At 48.8% G+C, this 27659-nt stretch overlaps 1 non-coding gene across 1 annotated transcript; it reads left to right on the top strand.

The window, feature by feature from the left end:
- The first annotated feature begins 24346 nt into the window (after positions 1-24346).
- Positions 24347-24457, top strand: LOC112587222. Its single transcript, XR_003111738.2, has one exon. It is a non-coding gene; the product is annotated as a U6 spliceosomal RNA (small nuclear RNA).
- The last annotated feature ends 3202 nt before the right edge of the window (positions 24458-27659 follow it).

Below are 27659 nucleotides of genomic sequence, written 5' to 3'. Positions count from 1 at the left end.
GCTCTGAAAGTCATTTCAGTTTGGAGCGATGCACTGGCTAGAGCTTTGGAGCATGAACAGCTACATCCTGGGGTGTCATTGTCCAGGCCTTTCAGGGGCACCCGCTCTGGAGAAGAAAACAGAGCCAGCTCACTCTCTGGAGAAACTTGAAGGGTGCAGACCAGCTCCAGGGAGGGAGCCCCAGCAGGCAGGCAGGCACCTCTTAGAGTCAGTTCTTACTGTCTCTCAGGCCTTCCCCTGTGGCTCGGCCGGTAAAGAATCTGCTTGCAATGTGGGTAGACCTGGGTTTGATCCCTGGGTTGGGAAGATCCCTTGGAGAAGAGAAAAGCGAAGGGAAAGCCTACCCACTCTAGTATTCTGGCCTGGAGAATTCCATGGACTGTATACTCCTTGGGGTCACAAAGAGTCAGACAGGACTGAGCCACTTTAATTTCACTTACTGTCTCTCAGAGACATGGTTTCTAAAAACACAGAATCATTCAAGAAGCAGAATACACTGAAATCTATTTAGAAGTGAAATTCAGATTGTGACTTTGTGTCTCATCTTGCCTGCCCTGTTTGTTGTCACTGTTTAATGAAATTGCTCCCCCACCTTCAAACATCTGGAGATTGCACAGAAGAATCTGGCCCTGCGGCCTCTCCCTGAAAAGTCAGGTCACCTTCATGAGAGGCAGCAGCTGGGGCTGAGGTGTGGTTGTCCTTTGGAGGGAGCAGAAGCTGGTTCCCGGCTGGCTCACGCCTTCCAGATACCCGCTCTTCATCCATAAGCTTTTGAGTTTGTGACCCTCGAACAGCAGTTTAGCATGGAGGCAAATTCTAGCACAAACCCTAATTTCAAACTGCAGATCCAGTGAGGGTCTTTTTCTCTGTTTGATCCCTTTGTTGTCACTGTTTGTGAGTCTGAATGGTGTTCAGTTCAGTCGCTCAGTTGTGTCCGACTCTTTGTGACCCCATGGACTGCAGCATGCCAGGCCTCCCTGTCCATCACCAACTTTACTCAAACTCATGTCCGTTGAGTAGGTGATGCCATCCAACCATCTCATCCTCTGTCCACCCCTTCTCCTCCTGCCTTCAATCTTTCCCAGCATCAGGGTCTTTTCCCATGAGTTAGCTCTTTGCATTAAGTGGCCACAGTATTGGAGTTTCAGCTTCAGCATCAGTCCTTCCAATGAATATTCAGGACCGATTTCCTTCAGGATGGACTGGTTGGATCTCATTGCAGTCCAAGGGACTCTCAAGAGTCTTCTCCAACACCACAGTTCAAAAGCATCAATTCTTTGGTGCTCAGCCTTCTTCACAGTCCAACTCTCACATCCATACTGGAAAAACCATAGCCTTGACTAGATGGACCTTTGCTGGCAAAGTAACATCTCTGCTTTTTAATATGCTCTCTAGGTTGGTTATAGCTTTTCTTCCAAGGAGCAAGCATCTTTTAATTTCATGGCTGCAGTCACCACCATCTGCAGTGATTTTGGAGCCCCCCAAAATAAAGTCTCTCACTGTTTCCATTGTTTCCCCATCAATTTGCCATGAAGTGATGGGACCAGATGCCAGCTGTTGTCACTGTTTGCGAGTCTGAGTGGTGTAATATCTCACTTACTTCACACTCACCCGAGCGTTATGACACATTGTAGACCTGCTGCTGTGTCCTGTGGGCCCACGCTCCCTTTGTTCTAGGGCCAGTTCTGACCTCTCTGTGTGGTAAGTTAAATAAACAAAACAGGGACAAGCACCTCCTCTAAAAGTGGACTCTCCTTTTCCCCCAGGAAGTTTTACACTGAAACTCGGGCCGTGGGCCGGAGCTGTACACTCAGTGATTGTCACGTCAGAGTCCCAAGCATAGCGTGACTGAGAGAAGGAAAGAAAACTGACTCTTGGAAGCAGCTGTCATTATTCCTAAAATTAAGTGGCCAAACAGAAACCCGGACTCTGAGTCACAGAGAGGGACTCTAAGTGATGTCTCTGTCCCTGAAAAGAATGTGCTACGGGCATGAGGGCTGAGGCGACTGGTTCTTGTCAGGCTTGGGATTTCCCAGCCCACAGCTTCGTTCTTTCTGGAATAAGCTCCCAGCAGAGTCCTTGTCATCTGTCTCCATCCCCTTCTTTGCGCTTGGACTCCTGCACCCAGGCGCCTCGCTGAAGCCCAGGGTCTCCTCAGGGCTCACCTGCCCGAGGGTCCTCCGCTTGCCTAGCACCCGGTGTGTTTCCCTCAGGCCCACCCTCCTCTCAGCGTCTGGGGTCACCTCTCCCTGCTCTGCTGGCTTCTTCTCCTCAGCGTGTGACTCAGGGCAAGTCTCTCCCTTGTTTCAAACCACCACCTTCTGTCTCCTTAAATCTTCCTGCCCTCTTCCCTACTTGCTTTTATGTTTGCCATCTGGACTTCAGCCACGTCCCACCTTCTCCTCTCCTTGATGCAATCTGACCTCCTTATCAACCGTTCTGCTGAAACACCTTTGGCCAACCTCAATCATAACCGCTAGGTTGATAAATCACCTTGTAGCCAGGTGTCCTGCCTGGGACTATCCCAGAAGTGTGGGTGTGGAGGTTTTTGGTAAACTGGTGGAGTGAAACTCCCAAAGGATCTGTTTGCATAGGGTCCCTGGGGGGATTTGGTCCCTGGGGCAGAGATCAGGGTGCGGGTGGTGTGGGGGTGGGGCACTGTTGTCCGCCCTAGAGCTCAGGCCCAGGACAGATGGCCAGAGAACACAGCTCAGGAAGGCCTTTTCATGAGACATGGAACACAAATGGCAAAGAAGGGGCTTCTCCACTTTGCAGACAGTGCTGTGGCTTCACCTCAGGGAGGAATTCAGAGCCTTGGCATCATGAAAGTTTGTAGCTTTGGCACATTCAGGAGATGGAACCCATCGACCTTGGAAACAGTTCAGGGCATGGAGCCACCACGGGAGCCGCCATGCTCAAGTGCCGTGGACATCAAGATAGGGTGTGTGTTGAGACACGAGAACTCTTGGTGGGCTTGTGCTCGACATAGCTAGGCACTCCCAGAAACGCTGAGAAGCACGGACTTTTTTCAAGGGAGTGGAGATGCTGCTCTGCAGATAGTTGGCAGTGAGCTAGTGATATATGTGAAATATGAAATATGGGCTGCTACTATTAATGTGATCTCATTTGTACCACAGGCTGACGAGGGTGGGGACAGTTTGGCCCACAAATGAGCGTTTCTCAGGCTCTTTTGCTTACTTGCCACTTTGCAGGATTTGACTCAGTAGATCACTCCCCGTCACGCCTTTCCCCCTCCCCTGCCAGCTCCCTTCTTCCTAATATCATATGCAACTTGATCTCTTTTTTCTCCATGTATCCCTGGGTATTCTGTGTCATATTCTGCCTTAGGAGTTTCGCCTACACATGTGGTATGTCCCGGGGCTTGCACTTCTTTTCATTCTGTGTACACCCTCTGTGGAAGATTTCATCTGTACGCATGGCTCCAGCTATCACCTTTTTGTTTATGAGTTCCACGTTTACTTTTCTCGTCGAGAACACTTGCCTGAGCCTCAGGAATGGATCGCCCATTGCCTACCGAGAAGACCCACCTGGGGTTCCTCAGCATCAGCCTCAGTGTGATCAGAATGGAAGCCACCCTTCCCTCTTCCAAAAACCTGCCCAACCTCCCTGGGTCTGTCATCTGCCTGCAGGGCAGAAACCTGGGCGGCATCTTGACTGTGGCTTCCTCCCCTGCCCTCTGCTTTGTATTTATGCAGAGTCACCAAACTCTTAGCAGCTAAGTTGAATCTGAGCCATTGCCATGCTTCCACTGCTCACACTTTCTTTGCCTTGAACCTGCTCCTCTCTCGGTCCAGAGTGGCTCTGACCCGTCTTTCTTTCTGTGCGGCTGACTTCTCTGGTCCAGCACTATCCAGATCATGTGTAGAGTCCTCTGGGAAGACCCCTGAATACAGCTCTCTTTTCCCCACTGGGTTGAGTGCCCCTCAGCTGACTTCACACATCATGCCATACCCTGACTCATCCCATTTCATTGTTCTTTTTTTACTCCTTTTCTGTCATCTACAGTGAGCTTCCTGCGAGCAGGGAAAGGGCTTTCATCCCCATGTTGCCAGAGCCCAGACGCACGCTGGTCCTTATCCACCGACCCGTGCGCCCACCCCTTTGTTGTTGTTCAGTCGCTCAGTCATGTCCGACTCTGCGACCCCACGGACGCAGCACGCCAGGCCTCCCTGTCCTTCACTATCTCTCAGAGTTTGCTCAAACTCATGTCCATTGAGTTGGTGATGCCATCCAGCCATCTCATCCTCTGTCATCCCCTTCTCCTCCTGCCTTCAATCTTTCCCAGCATCACGGTCTCTTCCAAGGAGTCAGCTGTCCGTATCAGGTGGCCAAAGTATTGGAGCTTCAGCTTCAGCATCCGTCCTTCCAATGAACACCCAGGACTGATCTCCTTTAGGATGGACTGGTTGGATCTCCTTGCAATCCAAGGGACTCTCGAGTCTTCTCCAACACCACAGTTCAAAAGCATCAATTCTTTTGTGCTCAGCTTTCTTTATGGTTCACCTCTCACATCCATCTGTACATGACTACTGGAAAAGCCATAACTTTGACTATCCTAACCTTTGTCAGCAAAATGATGTCTCCACTCTTTAGTATGCTATCTAGGTTTGTCATAGCTTTGCTTCCAAGGAGCAAGCATGTTTTTATTTCATGGCTGCAATCACTGTCTTCAGTGATTTTGGAGCCTAGGAAAATAAAATCTGTCACTGTTTCCCTTGTTTCCTCATCTATTTGCCATGAAATGATGGGACTGGATGCCGTGATCTTAGTTTTTTGAATGTTGAGTTTTAAACCAGCCTTTCACTCTCCTACAGCATTTATTAATCAGCTACTCTGGGCCAGACACAAAGATCCCATGCAGCCCCAGCCCTTAGGACTTTTTAGCCTTGTGGTGGAGGGGAGGGCGGGGGGATACAGACATAGCAAGTAAACCCAGTGTTAAGAGTATTCTACATGGTATAATAGAAGTCTGTATGGGCATTACGGTAACCAAAAGAGAGTGATTATTCTTGCCTGGAGGGGGTGCTTAGGGAAAGGTTGATGAAGATGAGCTAGGCTAAATCTTGAGAGAGATGCTTTCGAGTCTTCAGGGCAGGGAAGTGCACTTCAGGCAGAGGGAACAGGAAACACCAGGATGACACAAAGAGCTCTTGATGTTGAGGGTAGTCACGTGTGGATGGAGCATTAGGGGTTTGAGGTGAGGAGTGGGGAGAGAGACAGCTGGTGAGCGTGCAGATCGTGGGTATCTTTTACCAAGCTGAAGAGTAAGGACTTTACATAGAGGACTGAGGAGCCTAACAGGTGTATTTCAAGCATAAGTAGATTTGCAGTTCAGTGTTCAATGAGATCGGCACATTGTGACATCTCTCTCATAACACACTGAGTGGCAAAACACAGTTTGACCACAGAAGGAGTGGTAGGGCTGCTTTGAAGCAGACAAACCCTTAGAATCCTTCAAGGCTCACCCTGGGACCCGTCCTGGCTTCCACAAGGCTTGGAGTTTGCAGAGGGGCAGCTCAGCAGATGATGAGCCACCAGGGTTCTGAACTGCTGTCAAGACTTCCTGGACTCATCGCGGCTGCACTTGGCCCTGTCTGTCTGAATGCAGCTCTAAGGGTTCAGCTGAATGAGCCACGTTGCCAGCAGCCCCTTCCAACCTCAGATGTGTGAAGATCCTGGTTGGTGGCTGTGCCCATTTTCAGAGTCTGATCTTGTCTGATGCGCTTTCTCTCTTTGGATCTCTCTAGATCTGACCACAGAGGACCAGTGTGACTCTCATTGTAGACTCTTACTCCCATTTGACCACAGAGGATTCTGGCTGACTCTAAATGTGGCCCTTTTCATACTGTTCGTGGGGTTCTCAAAGCAAGAATACAGAAGTGGTTGTCCATTCCCTTCTCCAGTGGACCGCGTTTTGTCAGAACTCCCCACCATGACCCGTCTGTCTTGGGTGGCACTACATGGCATGGCTTATAGTTTCATTGAGTTAGACAGGCTGTGGTCCATGTGGGCTTCTCTGGTGGCTCAGAGGTTAAAGCATCTGCCTGCAATGCAGGAGACCTGGGTTTGATCCCAGGGTCAGGAAGATCCCCTGGAGAAGGAAATGGCAACCCACTCCAGTATTCTTGCCTGGAGAATCCCATGGATGGAGGAGTTTGGTGGGCTACAGTCCTTGGGGTCGCAAAGAGTCAGACATGTGATCAGTTTGATTAGTTTTCTGTGACTGTGGTTTTCAGTCTGTCTGCCCTCTGATGGAGAAGGATAAGAGGCTTATGGAAGCTTCCTGATGGGAGAGACTGACAGGGGAGAACTAGGTCTTGTTATGGTGGGTGGGGCCATGCTCAGTAAATCTTTAATCTGATTTTCTGTTGAGGAGCGAGACTGTGTTCCCTCCCTGTTGTTTGACCTGAGGCCAAACTATGGTGGAGGTAAGAAAGATAATGGTGACCTCCTTCAAAAGGTCCCATGCAGTCTCTGCTACACTCAGAGCCCCCAACCCTGCAGCAGGCCACTGTCGAAACACCAATACTTTGCAGCTGAAAATCCAATACTTTGGCCACCTGATGCGAAGAATCGACTTATTGGAAAAGACCCTGACCCTGGGAAAAATTCAGGGCAGGAGAAGAAGGGGACGACAGAGGATGAGATGGTTGGATGGCAACACTGACTCAATGGACATGAGTTTGAGTAAACTCAGGGAGTTGGTGATGGGCAGAGAGGCCTGGCGTGCTGTGGTCCATGGGGTCGCAGAGCCAGACACAGCTGACTGACTGAACTGAACTGTGGTCCCTCACCTTCCACCTCTAGGGGGCGCTGCTTGGTACTGAACTCAGAAACACGGCAGCTCCCATTAACTATAGACCTACTGTGTGCTAGGCTCAGTGCTAAGCACTTTACATACATTACCTCTCAACCTCACAGCGACTTTGAAAGGTAGATACTTGGAACCCCAAACCGACTAGAGTAATAGGGAGAGGGTCTCTGACTTGGAGGACTTGAAGTTCAGCCATGGTCAGGAGCAGTGGCTGCTCTCTCCAACAGGCTGCACCACATACTTGTAAAGTCTCTCCGAAAAGTTGCCATCTTTTCTAAGATCCAGACTCAGTTTGGTATAATAGCACATCACCCACTAATACTGGTGCCCTCAGGGTCCCTAGTCCCACTGAACTTTCTTGCTGTCATTTGAGCTTAAGATTGTATCCTTCCACTTTTCCAGGTGTTTCACGATAGGCAGTTCTTACTTTTTCTATTGGATTCACGGGAGGGCTTTTTCTCCTCTCATGCGGATCACATCAGGCAAATCTAACTGAGCTATTTATTAGATATCTGTTTATCAGGGGCAGCAGGAAGGAATTGGCATGTTTCTCTCATCCCAGCTCCTGGTGCTAAGGTCGCATATCTCACAGAGCATCTGACCTGTCTCCTGAGGGATGGACGTGCTGGGGGAAAGATGGAGGGTTAAGGGCTCCCCTTGAGCTGTGAATCCACGGGAACCCCTTGGATTCCCTCTAAGGGGTTCCAGGATACTTGGAGAGAAAGCACATAGATTTAGACTTCAGAGCATCATATAAACAAGCGGAACATAATGCCCTAGTTTTTTACAGCCCCAGCCTCTAATTAGGTTTAGCTGTTTGGATGTTTTAGGTACAAAGTAAGACAATGGCACCCCACTCCAGTACTCTTGCCTGGAAAATCCCATGGATGGAGGAGCCTGGAAGGCTGCAGTCCATGGGGTCGCTGAGGGTCGGACACGACTGAGCGACTTCACTTTCACTTTTCACTTTCATGCATTGGAGAAGGAAATGGCAACCCACTCCAGTGTTCTTGCCTGGAGAATCCCAGGGACAGGGGATCCTGGTGGGCTGCCGTCTCTGGGGTCGCACAGAGTCGGACACGACTGAAGCAACTTAGCAGCAGCAGCAGCAAGGAAATACCCAGTTTAAACTGGTTTTCTTCTCTCTTTTTTCAAAATATTTATTTATTTATTGCCGGGTCTTCATTACGGCTCGCGAGATCTTCAGTCTTGGTTGCGGAATCCTTAGTTTGGAATCCTTTGTGTGGAATCCTTAGTTGTGGCACGTGAACTCTTAGTTGCTTCCTGTGAGATCTAATTCCCTGACCAGGGATTGAACCTGGGCCCCCTGCATTGGGAGCGCCGAGTCTTTGCCACTGGACCACCAGGGAAGTCCCTGAACTGGTTTTCATTAGAGGGCTTTGGTTTTCTTGGCTATCAGTTAGTTGGAGGTAGGAAGCTGGCTCAGAGGCTCAGGGATCCAGGGCTCTGGGCGGGTGTTTCTGAGATTCTCCTGGTCCTCCCCTCATGACTGCAGGTTGCCTGTAGCTGGTGCAAGCATCCCTCCTCACGTAACTGTTCCAAGGTAGGAGGAAGAGGGTGGGCCAGGCAGGGGTGACACCGGCAGGGCATCCCTCCTCCACCCACCCCTGCCCCCAGCACCCTTCCCTTCTGTCTGCAGTGCTGGAGGCGGTTCACCTGCCCACCCCAGGTCAGGGCTCTCTTCCCTAAGTGCTCCGATGTGTGCTTGATGCCTGGGCTCTCCGGGCCAGCGCGAGGAGACAGCACACTGATGGATCATCGAGCCGCCTTTCTCTGTCACATGTGGCACTCTGACTTTATTGTCTTCCACTCCCGTTCACCATCAAGAGCAGGGCTCCTCTTTTCACTGGTGCCTCCTTCCCAAGGTAGCTACACCAGAGGCAAAGGGATTTTCTGGACTGATCCATCACTCCTATATGGGATGCCTTTGGCCCTAAGGAACAGACACCCCAACTCAAACTGGCTTATATAATAATATATTTTTTAAAAAATCAGACTTCCTTGGTGGTCCAGTGGTTAAGAGTATGCCTGCCAATGCAGGGGACATAGGCTCAGTTCCTGGTCTGGGAAGATTTCCACGTGCCACGGAGCAACTAAGCCTGCGTGCCACAACTGCTGAAGCTGGCACCCCCTAAAGTCTGTGCTCCACAGCAAGAGAAGCTACTGCAATGAGAAGCCTGTGTATTGCAACTAGAGTGGCTTGTGGAAACTAGAAAAAGCCTGTGCACAGTAGTAAGATGCCCCCCCAAAATTAATTAATTAATTTAAAAAATTTTTAAAAATTAATATTCAAAAAAATCAAAAGTCTGCAAGTAGCACAGCTTTGGAGCTGGCTCAGTTGAGTGGCTTCAGCTCCATTCACCTGCCCTTGTCCACGTGATGGCTTCACCCTCAGCCTGGCAGTGGAGTCCCTCATCTCTGTGAACAAGTGTCCAAAGGAAGTGAGAAAGCTTCTCCTGTCTGAAGTTTTCCCACACTTCACTGGGTGTTGGTCCAGATTGCCCCCCAGGCTCATTCCTGACCCATGGATAGGCACAAGGAATGGAATGATCTCTGTGCCTCTCCAAAGACCCCCACCTTGAAGACTCAGGCCCTTACCTGGAGTGGAGATGGTTTAGCCTCTCCTGAGGGAAGGGGCTGTATTGGGGAGGACTGGACTCCTGGGCAAAGCTGGGAGGAGGAAGGGGAACACGTGTGTCAGGGAGGCAACCACAGCGTTCACCACCAGCTCCCAGGACAAACCTCTTGGGAGCAGAGAGCTGCCAATAGGGACTTCATCTTGTTTCAGCAAATGAAGCTGAAAACTATGAAATAAAGGATGACAGCTTGTGCTGTTGAATAGATGGTTTTAACCACTTCTTTCCAGTAGTCATGTATGGATGTGAGAGTTGGACTATAAAGAAAGCTGAGCACCAAAGAACTGATGCTCTTGAACTGTGGTGTTGGAGAAGACTCTTGAGAGTCCCTTGGACTGCAGGGAGATCCAACCAGTCTATCCTAAAGGAGATCAGTCCTGGGTGTTCATAGGAAGGACTAATGTTGAAGCTGAAACTCCAATACTTTGGCCACCTGATATGAAGAGCTGACTCATTGGGAAAGACCCTGATGCTGGGAAAGATTGAAGGCAGGAGGAGAAGGGGATGGCAGAGGATGAGATGGCTGGATGGCATCACCGACTCAATGGACATGGGTATGGGTGTCCAGGAGTTGGTGATGGACAGGGAGGCCTGGCGTGCTGCGGTTCATGGGGTCACAAAGAGTCAGACAGGACTGAGCGACTGAACTGAACTGAATTGAACTGAACTGAACCACTTCTTTGATACATGCCTCTGAGCCTAAATGTTCTCAACAGTTTCAGATCTTCTATTTCCTCCTTTCTGAAGGCAGATTGTCAGGATATTTATCTGATAAATATCCCCTCCACAGTGGATGTACTACCTGCCATTTGCAGATAGGAAAGCAGCCCCAGGCAGGTTTGGAGGCCGTCCAAGGCTCTCCAGCTGGGAAGGGAGAGGCTTGGGAGTCAAGCCCAGGTGTGTCTGAGTCCAAAACAGATGCTCTGTGCTCCACCCAGCAAAGCCCACGGTCTGAGAGGGAGGCCAGCAATGGTCTGGATGAGGCCTCAGAGACACCTCCCTGAGCCCTGTCGTGTGCTGGCATCCCTGCCAGGACATTTTTCTGCTGTATTTTTGCAGCCTGCCCTTGAGCCCCTCCGCGGAACAGGCAGGCATTGGAGTCAATGAAAGGAGTGCCCAGTATCTCCCTTGGAGGGTAGAACCTCTCCTGCCAGTGAGTGCCCGCCTCCACCCCAGATACAACTTTCAAGTAAGACAACATTTTATACTTTCATGCAGATTATAGAGCCAGGACAAGGAGGAAAACGGCACGTGTGTTCGAGGACATCATGGGAGAGACAGTCACAGCCTTGCTGGTGAGAGAGAAAAGAGTGGTTCCAAGTGGAATGAAGATAAAATCACAATGCCGGGCTTTTCTGAAAGCACACCTGAGCACATTCTGCTCTCACATGGGACTTAGTGATGCATCTCCCTGCTAATGGTGTCATCCGAGTGCCAACTCCCTCCTTGAAGCTCAGCTTGACTCTGCAAAGCTGATAAAAGCCCAGAAAGCTTAACTGAACTCACTTTAGGACACAGATTTGACTTTCATTCCTGTTATCATCTAAGTTCTAGTCTAACTTTTATCTGGATATCTTTTTTTGTTGATACATATCCACTCCTGTGAATTGTCTACAAGCTGGTTGTTTTTCTTGCTAATTCCCCTGATGTCAGTACAAAAGAAAGCGTTGGTGAGTGCTCAACTTGAATATCCATCCAGAGGCGCTAGTTTAGTAATAATATATGGCAGTATGATGGGAGACTTAGGAAATGTTTTTTTTTAAAGAGGCAGACTGTGTGAACTGGTATGGGACAGTCTCTTGTTAAGATGCAACAAGATGACTGCAGTTTGCTACCTTTTATCTAAAAAAACAAAAAACAAAAAACTTTGTTTTGGCACTGGAATCGGGAGGCCAGAGCTGAGGGTGAAGAAGGGCAAATACTGCATGTTCTGTAGAAAACTGTAGACAGCTGGCGAGCCTTCCTTTTCAGGGCTTGCCGAAAGATGATGGAACTGACCCTGTGATCATCAGCCTGCTGTCCCCGCCACCTTTCCCGACCCTGGTTGGCCCAGAAAAGCATATTGGTGTTTTTCCTTATCTCCCCCAAGCGAAGTGAGAAGGGCTTCAAGAGAAACATTCTGGAAGATTGGCATGCCCCTGCAAAAGGGAGATGGGTAGCTCATTTGCCAGCTGGACAGGCACTCAGATTGTCAGTACCTGGGTCAGCCCTGTGCTACTACCCAGGAGGGTGAAGAGCCTCGGGAGAGATGGGAGATGCGCGAGTTTCCATGGGACCAATGGGCATCAGGGAAGGTGACAGCGTTGATCTGGTCATAGCATCAGGAGCAGCAGGAGCCTGCTGGTAGAAGTCAGCCTGGAGCTGGCTCTGCTGCACTGGGGAGACTGTGTTTCTGTTCTTCAGAAACCCTCTCTGAAGAACTTACCTGGGTGCCCCAGGTGAAAATGAAGTCGCTCACTCGTGTCCAACTCTTTGCGACCCCATGGACTGTAGCCCACCAGGCTTCTCTGTCCATGGGATTTCCCAGGCCAGAATACTGGAGTGGGTTGCCATTTCCTTCTCCAGGGGATCTTCCCCACCCAGGGATTGAACCCACATTGCAGGCAGACGCTTTACCCTCTGAGGCATCAGGGAAGCCCTGGGAGCCCCAAAGAGCCAGCCACTCAGAGGGCATGTCTGAGGGCCAGTGTTGGCCTGGATGCTGTGACCATTCACAGGGAGAGGACCACAATGTAAGCAGCTAAGAGACATTTGCCTTTCCTCCCTGTTGCCCCTCTCAGTCCCCAGCCTTGAAAAAGGACGGGGAGAGAGATATCATTGAGCCGATCATGTGCCCACTCCAGGGGCGGAGCAAAAGAGCAGATATGGAGGTCCCTCCCAGCCAGCAGTAGGGGTGGGCTTGGAGCTGATATGAGATTGGAATTTTAAACTAGAGTAACTAAAGGTGAACAGAAAGCTATGGGTCTGTTCATCTTATGCCCACCCTGTAGAGAAGGGAGACTAGACAGAGCACAGCAGTAAGTCATAATCAGTGAAAAATAAAACGCTCCAGGTTAGCTTCCTGCAGTGTCGTATATTTAAATATATGTAGACTGTCTCTCAGTCGTGTCTGACTCTTTGTGACCACATGGACTGTAGCCCACCAGGCTCCTCCGTTCATGGGGATTTTCCAGGCCAGAATACTAGAGTGGCTTACCACTTCCTCCTCCAGACTATCTTTGGGCTTCTCAGCACGATAGTAAAGAATCAGCCTGCTGATGCAGCAGATGCAGGAGATGTGGGTTTGATCCCTGGGACAGGAAGATCCCCTAGAGAAAGAAATGGCAACCCACTCCAGTATCCCCACCTGGAGAATCCCATGTACAGAGAAGCCTGGTGGGCTACAGTCCACGGGGTCACAGAGAGTCAGACACAACTGAGCGCGCCCGCACAGAGTGTCTCTAGAGGACACACAAGAAACGGTGAGCAGAGACTGGCTTTGGGGGCAAGTGGACAGAAAAGTTAGTCCGTTTCTCCTCTTTAAGGGATCAGGTTCACACTGAGGTGCAAAAGCCACATTCCTTTCTGCCTGAGCAGGGACAGGGTGCAGGGCTGGTGGAGGCTACTCTGCACCCAGCTTGTTCTTGAGAAGCAGAAGAGGTGAGGATGAGCCTGCATGCTCACACACAAGCCACGTGCTGGAAGCCCGGGACAGAGAGTGTCTACAGGGCACAAGCCCTCCGTCTGCGCGTCCTGCACCTGGAGGAACCTCTCACCCACACCCTGGATCATGAGGACATTCCAGAAGGCTTGGAACCTCACCTCAGTCTTCTCCTTAAATGGATCTCCTGCAAATGCTTGTCCAGAAAACCTCACCACGTGCAAGGATGAGTCATTGAAAAGGAGCCATCATGAGATCTGTGTACAGACAATGCAAGAGGAAAAGTCTGGAAGCCGGAAGAGAGGAAATGTCCACAGTACATTACAAAGAGTACGTATGAGGATTTCCCTTGTGGTACTCTTGGTAAAAACAACTGCCACCCTAAATCCTGGGAACAACCTGAACACTCATGAGTGGTTGTTTAGTTGCTAAGTCATCTCTGACTCTTTGCAACCCCATGGACTGTATGTAGCCAAGCTCCTCTGTCCATGGGATTCTCCAGGCAAGAATACTGGAGTGGGTTGCCATGCCCTCCTCCAGGGGATCTTCCCAACCCAGGGATCGAACCTGCGTCTCCTGCATTGCAGGTGCATTCTTTACTACTGAGCCACCGGAAGACCCTGAGAATGACCCAAACACTCATAAATAAGGAAATAACTACACAAATCATGATAATCTATATAACTGACTTGAAAGCCTTAAAAATAGCAAGTTATATATGTATTCCTAAAAAAAGGTCTTTAAGATATATAATTTTAAGTGATTTAAATAGGCAATATGAGGACATATGGCAAAATTCTAATAATATAGAATGTGGCTGCTGCTGCTGCTGCTAAGTCGCTTCAGTCATGTCCGACTCTTTGCGACCCCATAGATGGCAGCCTACCAGGCTCCTCTGTCCCTGAGATTCTCCAGGCAAGGATACTGGAGTGGGTTGCCATTTCTATGGTGTTAGTATACAGTAAAAGGAAAGTTGCTCCTTCACACTGAAGTCCCAGCTGCTAAGATCCTCTTACCAAGAACACAGCCACTGTTCCCAGATACTTGTGCCTGGATATATTAATGAACTTTTTAAAAAACTAAGGTCAGAACAGCATGTGATTCTATTTGCATAAAAATATAAAAGAAATGCAAAAAAGCAAAATGGCTGTCTGGGGAGGCCTTACAAATAGCTGTGAAAAGAAGAGAAGTGAAAAGCAAAGGAGAAAAGCAAAGATACAAACATCTGAATGCAGAGTTCCAAAGAATAGCAAGAAGAGATAAGAAAGCCTTCTTCAGTGATCAATGCAAAGAAATAGAGGAAAACAACAGAATGGGAAAGACTAGAGATCTCTTCAAGAAAATTAGAGATACCAAGGGAATATTTCATGGAAAGATGGGCTCGATAAAGGACAGAAATGGTATGGACCTAACAGAAGCAGAAGATATTATGAAGAGGTGGCAAGAATACACAGAAGAACTGTACAAAAAAGATCTTCATGACCCAGATGATCACGATGGTGTGATCACTGACCTAGAGCCAGACATCCTAGAATGTGAAGTCAAATGGGCCTTAGAAAGCATCACTACGAACAAAGCTAGTGGAGGTGATGGAATTCCAGTTGAGCTATTTCAAATCCTGAAAGATGATGCTGTGAAAGTGCTGCACTCAATATGCCAGCAAATTTGGAAAACTCAGCAGTGGCCACAGGACTGAAAAGGTCAGTTTGCATTCCAATCCCAAAGAAAGGCAATGCCAAAGAATGCTCAAACTACTGCACAATTGCACTCATCTCACACGCTAGTAAAGGAATGCTCAAAATTCTCCAAGCCAGGCTTCAGCAATACATGAACTGTGAACTTCCTGATGTTCAAGCTGGTTTTAGAAAAGGGAGAGGAACCAGAGATCAAATTGCCAACATCTGCTGGATCATAGAAAAAGCAAGAGAGTTCCAGAAAAACATCTATTGCTGCTTTATTGACTATGCCAAAGCTTTTGACTGTATGGATCACAATAAACTATGGAAAATTCAGAAAGAGATGGGAATACCAGACCACCTGACCTGCCTCTTGAGAAATCTGTATGCAGGTCAGGAAGCAACAGTTAGAACTGGACATGGAACAACAGACTGGTTCCAAATAGGAAAAGGAGTATGTCAAGACTGTATATTGTCACCCTGCTTATTTAACTTATATGTAGAGTACATCATGAGAAACGCTGGACTGGAAGAAACACAAGCTGGAATCAAGATTGCTGGGAGAAATATCAATAACCTCAGCTATGCAGATGACACCACCCTTATGGCAGAAAGTGAAGAGGAACTCAAAAGCCTCTTGATGAAAGTGAAAGAGGAGAGTGAAAAAGTTGGCTTAAAGCTCAACATTCAGAAAATGAAGATCATGGCATCCAGTCCCATCACTTCATGGGAAATAGATGGGGAAACAGTGGAAACGTGTCAGACTTTATTTTTTGGGCTCCAAAATCACTGCAGATGGTGACTGCAGCCATGAAATTAAAAGATGATTACTCCTTGGAAGGAAAGTTATGACCAACCTAGATAGCATGTTCAAAAGCAGAGACATTACTTTGCCAACAAAGGTTCGTCTAGTCAAGGCTATGGTTTTTCCTGTGGTCATGTATGGATGTGAGAGTTGGACTGTGAAGAAGGCTGAGCGCCAAAGAATTGATGCTCTTGAACTGCGGTGTTGGAGAAGACTCTTGTGAGTCCCTTGGACTGCAAGGAGATCCAACCAGTCCATTCTGAAGGAGATCAGCCCTGGGATTTCTTTGGAAGGAATGATGCTAAAGTTGAAACTCCAGTACTTTGGCCACCTCATGCGAAGAGTTGACTCATTGGAAAAGACTCTGATGCTGGGAGGGATTGGGGGCAGGAGGAGAAGGGGTCGACAGAAGATGAGATGGCTAGATGGCATCACTGACTCGATGGACGTGAGTCTGAGTGAACTCCAGGAGTTGGTGATGGACAGGGAGGCCTGGCGTGCTGCGATTCATGGGGTCGCAAAGAGTCGGACATGACTGAGCGACTGAACTGAACTGAGCTTAAAGTGTATATATATATATATATATATGCATATGTATGTATATAAAATGTATCATATATGTAATGCATAATATATATATATATATATATATATATATATATATATACACACACACACACACACACACACATACACACTGGAGAAGGAAATGGTAACCCACTCCAGTATTCTTGCCTGGAGAATCCCATGGACAGAGGAGCCTGGTGGGCTACAGTCCATGGGGTCACAAAGAGTCAGACACGACGAAGTGACTAACACACACACACACACACACACACACACAATACAGTATAAAAGCAATATATATTGTTTTTTTGAAAAGCAACTCAGGACCCTATTAATCAATCAATCAATTAATTTCTACAGTCATCTTTAGGGACATGACCAGCAGTCAGATGAGGGTAGGGTAACTTGATCAAGTTGGTAGTATTTTACTTTGAAAATGTTTTCAATTATCCCTGTAAGAGTTTCAGACAATATAAAATTATCTGAAGTCACAGTGATCACTATTCAGGTGGCCATTTGAGGCCGACCAGACAGAAAAATAGGATGCTGGCCAAGAACCAGCAAGGGCTGGTGGCACTCAGGCCCCAGGCAGAAGTGCCGTGGTAAAGCTGCGGGAGGGGGTGTCTAAGCTGGCCCGGGCGACACGGGCCTCCTGGAGTGCAGTTCGGCCTCATGCTGCACGGGGCTGACCTCTGTGAACAGGCTAGAGTGGGGATGATGGGCATGACTTCGGAGTTAGGACTTCCAGGACACTGCGGTTCTGCCTTGCTCTCTCCTGGATCCGTCGCTGTGCCTACAGCCACGCTGTGAGCCCCCCTCAGGCCGTTCCATGTACAAGTCCGGGAGGCACAGACCTGGTGGTCCAGTCTGCAGTCGTGGAGTGAGCCGTCTGGGGGGCTCATCCTGCAGCTGTGCTTCAGCGAGCCCCGGCCTCAGCCAGCACCTCGACTGCAGCCTCGTGAAGGCCCAGGGCAGCCAACTGTCCATGGACTCCTCACCCTCACATGCTGCGTGGAAATAATAAATGCCTGCGGTCGCATACTTTTGGGGTCAATTTGCTGTGCTGCGATGGAAATCCAGTAAGCAGGCCTAGGCACCCGGGGCTCACTCTGCAGGTAGCGGGGCGGCGGGAGGTGGGAGGCGGGCTTGGGGCGGGGAGTGGGAGGGCGGGTGGTACTTGATGGCTTCTCCGGCATGTTTGAAGGCGGGGGTAGGGCTTCTGTTCAAGGGCTCCCTCCGGGTCAACGTAGGGTGTGATCAGCTTTCAGCCTAAAGGTCTTCAGAGCTGACCTGTGTGTGTGTGTGTGTGTGTGTGTGTGTACAATATGCAGGTATGTTAATAGCATTGATCCCTTTTTACTTCCCTGGTGGCTCAGATGGTAAAGCGTCTGTCTACAATGTGGGAGACCAGGGTTTGATCCCTGGGTCGGAAATATTCTCAGGAGAAGGCAATGGCACCCCACTCCAGTACTCTTGCCTAGAAAATCCCATGGACAGAGGAGCCTGGTGTCCATGGGGTCACAAAGAGTCCGACACGACTGAGCGACTTCACTTCACTTCACTTTTGCCTTCCACAAAGCAAAACAAGAGCCTATTGTCTATGCCTTTGCCCCCAGTGTGACTATGAATCCTACTTTAGTTATGAGATCTTTTCAGTTTTTTTTTTTTCTTAATAGATTTTTTTGAGTACTTTTAAGTTTACCAAAAAAAATTGAGAGGAAAGTACAGAGATTTACCATATACCCCATGCCTCCGCACATACAGAGCCTCCTCCATTATCACCATCCCCCCACTCCACCCAGAGTTTGCTATGTTTGTTACAACCGGTGAACCTACACTGACACATCATCGTCACCCCAAAGCTCGTAGTTAACATTAGAGTTCTCTCTTGATGTTATGGGCTTCCCTGGGTAGCCAGCTGGTAAAGAATCTGCCTACAATGCAGTAGACCCCAGTTCGATTCCTGGATCAGGAAGATCCGCTGGAGAAGAGATAGGCTACCCAGTCCGGTATTCTTGGGTTATACCTTCTACAAGGTTGAACAAATGTAGAATGACATGTATCTATCCTTCAGAGTCGTTTCACTGCCCTCAGAATCCTAAATGCTCTGCTTCTTCATTTCTCTCTCCTAAGTAGGAGCTTTTTATTCCATGTTATACCTTCTTCACTGAATCTTTACCATCTGCACGTATCACTTCGATGTTTCAGTTCAGTTCAATTCAGTTGCTCAGTTGTGTCCAACTCTTTGTGACCTCCATGGACTGCAGCAGGCCAGGCCTCCCTGCATCACCAACTCCCAGAGTTTACTCAAACTCATGTCCATTGAGTTGGTGATGCCATCTAACCATCTCATCCTCTGTCATCCCCTTCTCCTGCCTTCAATCTTTCCCAGCATCAGGGTCTTTTCCAATGAGTTAGCTCTGTGCATCAGGTGGCCAAAGTATTGGAGTTTCAGCATCAGTCCTTCCAATGAACACCCAGGACTGATTTCCTTTAGGATGGATTGGTTGGATCTCCTTGCAGTCCAAGGGACTGTCAAGAGTCTTCTCCTTCTTTGAACACCACAGTTCAAAAGCATCAATTCTTCGGCGCTCAGCTTTCTTCACAGTCCAACTCTCACATCCATACATGACCACTGGAAAAACCATAGCCTTGACTAGATGGACCATTGTTGGCAAAGTAATGTCTCTGCTTTTTAATATGCTGTCTGGGTTGGTCATGAGTTTTCTTCCAAAGATTAAGCATCTTTTAATTTCATGGCTGCAGTCACCATCTGCACAAAAGTATCTGCATAAAAGTATCATTTTTATGTTTAATTTTTTACTTATTTAAAGTAATATTGGGCATTAGGGAGTGGAGAAAAGCAGTATAGAATAGGTTTAAAGAGCTTTGGCAGGACAGAAGGAAGTGAGGAAGACAGGGCAATAGCTTAAGGAATCAGCAGGGGAGAGAAAAAGTATCTTTAATGAGAAAAAGTATCTTTAATGATGGAGCGTTGAGTACTTTTTTTTTTTTTTTTTTTTGCACAGGAAGTCACCAATTGAAGGAGAAAAATACAGTGAGAGAGTAGACAGAGCTGAGGGTAGGGGACAGAGCACCAGTAGGAGGGACACGTCTTTAGGGGAATGCTGGTGTTGGGGACCAGGTTGGGCGGGTGGTTCTGAGGCTGGGAGAGGGGGCAAGGCAGGGGGCAGCTGTGAGAAGCCCAAGGGAGACTGCAGACTCCAGCCGACACATGGCTGAGACAGCAGACTGTGGGCTCCAGGCTGGAGAGGAGGCAAGTGAAGCCAGGAAAAGATGGTAAAAGAACAGAGTGGGGAGGGGTTGATGTCAAAATGAAGATGAAAAACTGGTTCAGTGGCAGGGATTGCAAAACAGTAATTTTTTTTTTTAAGTTATGCTCAGTAACAGGAAAGTCAGGCTTGTCAGCAAGTATTATGGATGTTTGACTGCATGACTAAATGTGAGCAGCAATGTCAGAAATACTGAAATGAGCTATAAAAGCTTTTAAAAAAGCAGTTTCAAGCCTTTCTTGGGAAACACAGCCTTCCTCCGGTTAGCATCACACTACAGGTAACCTTGGTCTGTTTGACCAGGGAGGCAGGCCTAGAGGAAAACCATCAGGAGCCAGTTAGCTACCGATGCATCGACACGTTCATCGCTTCAGATTACCAGGTGTCCACCACCTGCCTCTCACAGGGGTGAGAGCTATATTCCTGCACAGCTGGCTCTGAGAAAAACTCCTTACACGCGAGCTGAGATGCTAAAGGAAATGAATCACTCAGGGATGCGGCACCTTGCATGGGAATAGGCAGCTTGTCCCACCTGGAGGCAGGCGCTGTCATTTGAAATGACTTGTCCAAAGTGCTTAAGGTAAGACTAAAAGAAGCTGAAACTGGAAGATAATGACATGAGCTGACAGAAACTGTCGGACAGCATTCCCAGAGTGTTAGGAGATGAATCGAGAGATACCAGCGTCTTAGCCATTCCTCGTTCTGGAAGCTTCCTTTCCGTTTCTTTCCATGCAGCCTCCTTTCATGATTCCTCCATAGGTATGGAGTTCCATTCAAGATAGAAAAATGTTCTTCAGTGGACTTCTGATTAATAAATTTCCATCCAAATGCTGGAAGAGGATGCAGTTGTTCATAATGAAAGTATGTCTGTCTGTCTCTCTGTGCTACGGTTTCTAGGGTCTAAAAATTAAGGTGCAAGAACTTCCCTGGTGCTCCAGTGGCTAAGACTCTGCCTTCCAACGCATGGGGTGTGAGTTCAATCCTTGGTTGGAGAACAGAGGTCCCGCATACCACACGACGTGGCCAAAAATTAAAACAAGTGAGTAAAACTTGTTAAAAATCAAAGTGCACAACCATGTCTAATAGGACGGTCTCCTTTGTTGTTTTTTTCCTGCCCTGTGGTGCTGTGCTGTACTAAGTCACCTCAGTCGTGTCTGACTCTTTGTGACCCCATGGACTGTAGCCCACCAGGCTCCTCTGTCCATGTGATTCTCCAGGCAAGAATACTGGAGGGGGTTGCCATGCCTTTCTCCAGGGGATCTTCCTGACCCAGGGATCAAACCCGGGTCTCCTGCATTGCAGGCGGATTCTTTACCATCTGAGCCACCCGGGAAACCCTTTTCCTGTGGTCTTTTTTATTTATTATTATGTTTAAGCTATTGATAACATAGCATGGCAGAAAGATTACATCAGGAATGTGATATAACACAACTGTTTTTCAATGAAGCCTTAGACCTTACTATTCCCTAAGGGGATGGGAGTGTCCCCCCACCCCCACCCCGAAGTATGACTATGGTGCCTCTACTGCCTCCTACAGTAAATAGGAACATATTGCACTGCATTGAGGGTATATTTTATAATTATCGTTAGCATTACCGAGCTTTCCATAATGGTGGCTCTACAGATTTAAATACTTTAAAAACATGAGTAGATTTTTCTATGAAACCAAACACTAACAGTAGCACTAACAGACTGACGCCCACTTTTGATTGATCTTTCGCGCCCGTAAGACATGAATGAAATGTTCCAAGTGGTATACATATGCTGACCAAGACAGATGTTTGCAGACAGCTCCAGTAACCTCTGCGGCAGCAATGGTTATATTTTCGTGCATGCGCAGGCACTGTTCTTAGGCACTGTGTCAGTTGCTCAGTCGTGTCTGACTCTTTGCGACCCCATGGACTGTACCCTGCCAGGCTCCTCTGTCCATGGGATTCTCCAGGCAAGAATATTGGAGTGGGTTGCCATTTCCTTCTCCAGCGTATGAAACCAAAGTTTTGCATCATTTCTACAGCTCTCAAAGGCATCCGTTTCAGCAGCATGCTTGGATGTCACTCAAACTTCCATGGTGTTAACCGAAACCACGAGCCACTTACTCTGCCTTCCAAGGTTGTCAGGGGCGAGTCTCCTTTGTATGAAAATAAAAATATAGGGTATGCGATTGTGCTCTATATGTGTATTTATATAATGAAGTGAAGTCGCTCAGTCGTGCCCGACTCTTTGCGACCCCATGGATAGTAGCCTGCACCAAGCTCCTCCGTCCATGGGATTTTCAAGACAAGAAGTACTGGAGTGGGTTGCCATTTCCTTCTCCGGGGAATTTTCCCAACCCAGGGATCGAACCCAGGTCTCTCACACATTGTAGACAGATGCTTTACCGTCTGAGCCATCAGGGAAGTCCATTTATATAATATATTTGCATATGAATGAGATAGACCTTTTTATCCCAACATGAGCAACTTTCCAATGAAAAACACTTATTTTAAAAGTTACAAAATAATACCTAAATCTTAAATCTTAATATCTAAATCTAAATCCACGTGTGCATGGATCCATATACTGTTAGTGGTGTACCTGTCCAGAAAGAAGGCTGGAAAGCCATACAGCAAGCTGTGGGCGGTGTGGCCTCTGAGCGGAAGAGCTGGGGGAACCGTGTTGGTTTTCAGCTCCGCTCTGTAGACTTCTGTATTGTTGGAAACCGGTACCATAAGGATGTATTCGTGTAAGAAGACAAAAAAAGAGGGACTTCCCTGGTGGCCCAGGGCTAAGACTCCGTGCTCCCACCGCAGGGGGCCTGGCTGGGTTCCATTCCTGGGCAGGGAACTAGATCCCACATGCCACAACTAAGAGAGCCGCATGACCAAATAAATAAACAAAAATAAATATATATTAAAAAAAAACCCAAAAGGACAAAACATGAAAACGATGTGTTCAACTCTTGATGCTCTGCTGGGAAATGAGAGAATCAGAGGGTGGCGACCCAGACATGAAGTGACACATCCCAGTGACTAAGCAGAGCTTCACGGGGAGCTGCCCGACAGAGGGACATGAGAGACAGAGGGAACAGCGCTTAGCGGGCCCAGGCCCCTCATTTCTGCAGGTTTGGGGGCCACCAGAGAGCTGAGAGCAGACTGAGCTTGAAAGTTCATCTCAAAACGGCATGACCTGTCAGCAGCTCCAGGGCGGCAGCAAGGGGAGAGGCCTTTTAAAGGTCGCTGGGGAGTAATTTCTCGACACTCCTCAGAAGATGCAATTGTAGGGCTTCCCCTTTGGCCTCCGAGTTACTAAAACAGAAGTGTCTGTGGAGAAGACAGACCGTCACCCTGCGATTGGGCATGCCTGGGTGCATGGCGGCCGGAGGCAGCCCCGTGACTCTGGGACATGGGCCAGACAGGGACACATGTAGGGACAGGTGGTCTCCTTATGATGGAAACAGCGGGTGATCAGAAACCGCAGGGACCTTCTGAGAACGAAGCTGTCACCCCAAAGGACGGCGCATGGGAATCTCAGCTCAGAGACCCAGCCTTCGAGGTCCTTCTTTTGCTGACGGGGAGCATGGTAACGGGGTTCCTGAGACCCTCAGGCGCCCAGCATGCTGAGAACGGGTGGGGCTCACGAGTCAGTCATCTGAACCCCTGCCCTCCTACCAGATTTCAGGGAAAAGGTGTTTTCCCCAGCACGAAAGTTAGAAATCACTGATGCAGAAGATGCCTGTGAAGGAGGCCAGAGGGTCACCTAACTACAGGACCAGGCCTGTCCACTTATGATAGGAGTGACAGGGCCACCGTAAGTGATATCTCTGTTCTCAACTGACCGGACTCGCCAGGAGCCCTTGCTAGGGTTTCAGGGCTCTGGGAGTCACCTGCCCTTTGTCTCGGGGTCAGGAAAGTGTCCTTGAACTCCCAGCTAGTGAGACGGATGATGGAAGGGAAGAGAGGTGAGGGGCTTGTCTCCCCCGGTGGATGAAGGATGTGCATCCAGACCCTGCCTTCTAGGGAGAAGGGCTTACAGCGAGGCCATGAAAACCCTGGACCCCTAATCTGCAGCTTCCCCAGGGCCTGCTGTGGCCTTGTTCTCCCACATTACCTCTGGTTACTGGGACAAAGGGCCTTAGCTGTTACTGGTGGTGCCAGCCACCCCCCTCTCTCATGCCCAATGAAGGGTTACTGGGAGCCCCACCTCCAACATCCAGGATATCACAAGGGAGACTCAGGAGGAGGAAGGCTCCCAACCCAAGAAGGGGGCCCCTGGCATCGCTGTGTGTTGGTCTAGAGACTGTGTGGAGCATGAAGACTCCAAGAACACATAGAGCGGTTTTCCTGAAGACCCACGATGGAGAGATGGAGATTGGGGCTGGCAAACCATCTCACGGCCCTGGGGGGATGTAAAGCCCGGGTTTGTACGTAATGAGTTTTCAACATGTCTGCACAGGAGATGTACCCGGCAGCTTTAAAAACATATGTCTGAATTACACCCCCTAGACCTGCTGAATCAGAACCTCTGGGGTTCATGCTCCCACCAAAGACATTCCTTCCTTTGTCCTTTTCCATGTGGAAGGCTAGAGGGGTTTGGATTTGGGTTTTTCTTTCCCCCGGGTAAGGTAGGCTCTGATAAAACCCCAGCATGTTAGGCCATAGTTAGATAGTTAACTCTTGAGAACAGACCTTGTTAAGACCTTGTTAAGACACTTTGGCGTCTTTCTGGGGAAGCTTACCTATCCTGTGAGGGGCTATTTTACTGAAAAGTTACTCTCCTGTGACATGAAATCCATGCAACTGGGTCTCCATTATGCTGGCTAAGAAGTGCCCTTGCCTCCCTTTGGAAATATTCCCATGTACACACGGGAACTATTTTCCCTTAAAAAGCACAAAGATTGTGCTTACTTCAGCAACGCAAATATACTAAAATTGGAACAAGACAGGGAAGATTAGCATGGCCCCTGCTCAAGGGTGACAGGCAAATTCGTGAAGCATTGGGTATTTTTTTTAGCTTCTTTTGTAACCCACTTTTCCTTCATGTTTTGCTTCAGAGAAGCCTAACCAAATAAAATATAATATCAAGGTCCTTTTTTTAAAAAAAGCTCAGAGATTTGTTGAGAGGAGGATGTGGCACACTTGCAGGTTGAGGATTCCTGTATGGAGTTTTCCCTTGGCCCCCTCACGGGAACAACGCTCAGGCAGTCGTGTTCTGAGTTCCCAGATCCTTGCCTCTCGAGGAGAAGTGGCCAGTGTCCAACTCTTTTCTGCTTTAGAATGCAGACATGAGTTTTGAAACATAAGGAGGCACTGGAGAGTGAGGGGGCCGGACTGGGCTTTGAGGGCAGGAAGTGGGCATGGTCTGGCTCCCTGGCGTGGTGGGGGTGGGTCCTCGGTAGTAGGGACCCCTGTTGCCTCTCACCATCAGCATCTCGAGCTGTGATACACCCGGGCTGAATCGGGTGAAGGAGGCTGTGGACACCTGGGGGTGAGGACCTGGGGGCCCGGTTCCTGGCTTTTAAACTTTTTCTTTTGTATCGGGGTTTAGCCGATCAACAGTGCGGTGATTGTTTCACGTGAGCAGTGAAGGAACTCAGCCCATTCACGTACACGTATCCATGGACTCTTGAGAGTCCCTTGGACTGCAAGGAGATCCAACCAGTCCATCCTCAAGGAAATCAGTCCTGAATATTCACTGGAAGGACTGATGCTGAAACTCCAATACTTTGGCCACCTGATGCAAATGACTCATTGGAAAAGACCCTGATGCTGGGAAAGATTGAAGGCAGGAGGAGAAGGGGACAACAGAGGATGAGATGGTTGAATGGCATCACTGACTCAATGGACATGAGTTTGAGTAAGCTCGGGGAGTTGGTGATGGACAGGGAGGCCCGGTGTGTTGCAGTCCATGGGGTTGCAAAGAGTTGGACATGACTGAGCAACTAAACTGAACTGAATTCTCGCCCAAACTCCCCTCCCATCCAGGCTGCCACATAACATTGAGCAGAGTCCCCTGGGCTGTACAGTAGGCCCTGTTGGTTATCCATTTTAGATATGGTGGTGTGTAGATTTGTGGGATCCTTGCGCTATAGGGTGATGGAGTGATTCCCACCATACACAGCTTTGTTGGTAGATCATTGAGGAAGGGCGTTTCACCCAGTGGCTTTAAAGGAACGTGTAGGATTGAGTTTGGTGCCTGGATAAAGAACGGTGCCTGAGCTGGAGGTGTGATGGGGAGGCCGGCAGAGGAGCACCCTGCAGCAGGTTAAAGAGGGACATGCGGACCGGAAACGTCTGCGGTTTGCTGTGGGGGTGTGGATTCGGAGTCTGCCACCGCTGCTGCCTCCAGGACGCCTTGAGTGAAGCCGCAGCTGGTTCCTTATGCTTCTGGGAGGCTGCCTTCTCCTCCCGCTCCTTCCTCTTAGATATGTTATTTATCTCTTTTGGCCCTGCTGGGTTTTCATTGCTGGGTGGGCTGTTCTCTAGTTTCGCAAAGCAGGGACTGCTCTGTCCTTGTGGTGCGTGGGCTTGTCCTCGTGGTGGCTTCTCTTGCTGCAGCCCGTGGGCCCTAGGTCCTCCTGGGCATCAGTGGTTGTGGTTCCCGGACTCTCGAGAGCACAGGCTCAACAGTGCTGGCTTATGGGCTTAGTTGCCCTGGAGCTTGTGGGATTCTTCCCTGACCAGGGATCGAACCCGTGTCTCCTGCGTTTGCAGGCGGATTCTTTACCGCTGAGCCACCAGGGAAGCCCTTAGAAATGTTTTAAGGTAACTCTGGGTCACTGTTCCTGAAGGTTGTACAAAGAGACACTTCCTCTTGTTCCTGGCCTGAAGTTCCTCTCTCTGAATGCAGCTACAATTCCCTGGTTCCCTGGTTCTTGCTGGCAGAGATGGCTGTGTACTATTTTCTCTGAAACAGTGGCGTATCTTCTGGCAGTTCTGCTGTTGTGGTCATAGAACCATTTATCCAGAGTGTATGGAGCGCCAAGGCATCTTTATAATGCTACTTTGTATTCCATTTTATGAGTGGACTATGATACATTTAACCATTTTCCTGGGTTTGGGGTTGGTTCAGTCTAGCAGGACTGCTACAATGACTCTCTTTGTCCTTTGAGTGTATCTTTCAAAGAACTCAGGGCAATGAGTGATCCAGAGTCCACAGTGTTGCAGAGACAGCCACAGGGGACTCGGAGGCTGAAGTCAGAGGACCAAGAGAGATTAAGTGCTAGGGAATGTTAATATTGGAGAACCTTGGGGCTTCTCCCTGCTGAGAATTGGAGATTTAAGGGATTCCAAAGAGATCTCTGGGAATTCCCTGGTGCGGCTAGTGGTAAATAACGCACCCGCCAATGCAGAAGACATAAGAGATGTGGGTTCGATCCCTGCGTCAGGAAGATTCCCTGGAGGAGGGCACAGCAACCCACTCCAGTATTCTTGTCTGGAGAATCTCACGGACAGAGGAGCTTGGTGGGCTACAGTCCCTAGGGTCACAAAGAGCCACATGACTGAGCGACTTAGCACACAGGCCTACGAAGACCTCGAGGGTTGATCATTCAGTTTCTCTGACTCCCAGGAATCCCTTGACTACCCTGATCCATAATGCGCCTGCAGTGGAGTCTTGAGAAGGAAAGCTCACCTTTACAGTCCCTGCACCAGTTATTCATAGGCCCTCCAGAAAATCTGATTTCATTGAATCTCTTATTATTATTGGGGAACACAACTATAGCATCTGCTTCACTGCTGTTTTTCTTCCCCTAAATCTTCCAGTGGAGAGCTGCAGTCCTGGCAGACACCTTCCATTTACTTCTGGGGATCAGCAGAGGGTGTTTCACATGCAGTTAGTAATAAGCCCTTTCAGCCGCTGCTTGATGTCCCTGGTACTTTTCACCTTCTTCCTGGCGCTGGCTCCATCTCTTTGGGGTCCTGCTGCTGTTTGCCTGGGCTGAGCAGGGTTCTATACTTTGGACATCGCTTCTGACATCACTTCCGACAGCTCTGTGCTGTGAGCCTTGCTCATGTCCTGTAAGTCCCTGCCATGTCACGCTCCTAAGCAGGCAAGTGCAGGAACTGTTTAAGTTTGGGTGTGGCTTCATCTTCCGCACTGGCTCCACGTTCAAGGATTATGAAACCTGGTACCTCGCCCCTTCATGACCTAAAAAAGCAAATGGAAATTCCCCTGGGAGGAAGAAGTAGGGGTGGCTGTTGTGTAGACAC

This window comes from Bubalus bubalis, chromosome 9, assembly GCF_019923935.1.
Source record: "Bubalus bubalis isolate 160015118507 breed Murrah chromosome 9, NDDB_SH_1, whole genome shotgun sequence".
Taxonomy (NCBI): Eukaryota; Metazoa; Chordata; class Mammalia; order Artiodactyla; family Bovidae; genus Bubalus; species Bubalus bubalis.
This window is presented reverse-complemented; position numbering and strand designations above follow the sequence as displayed.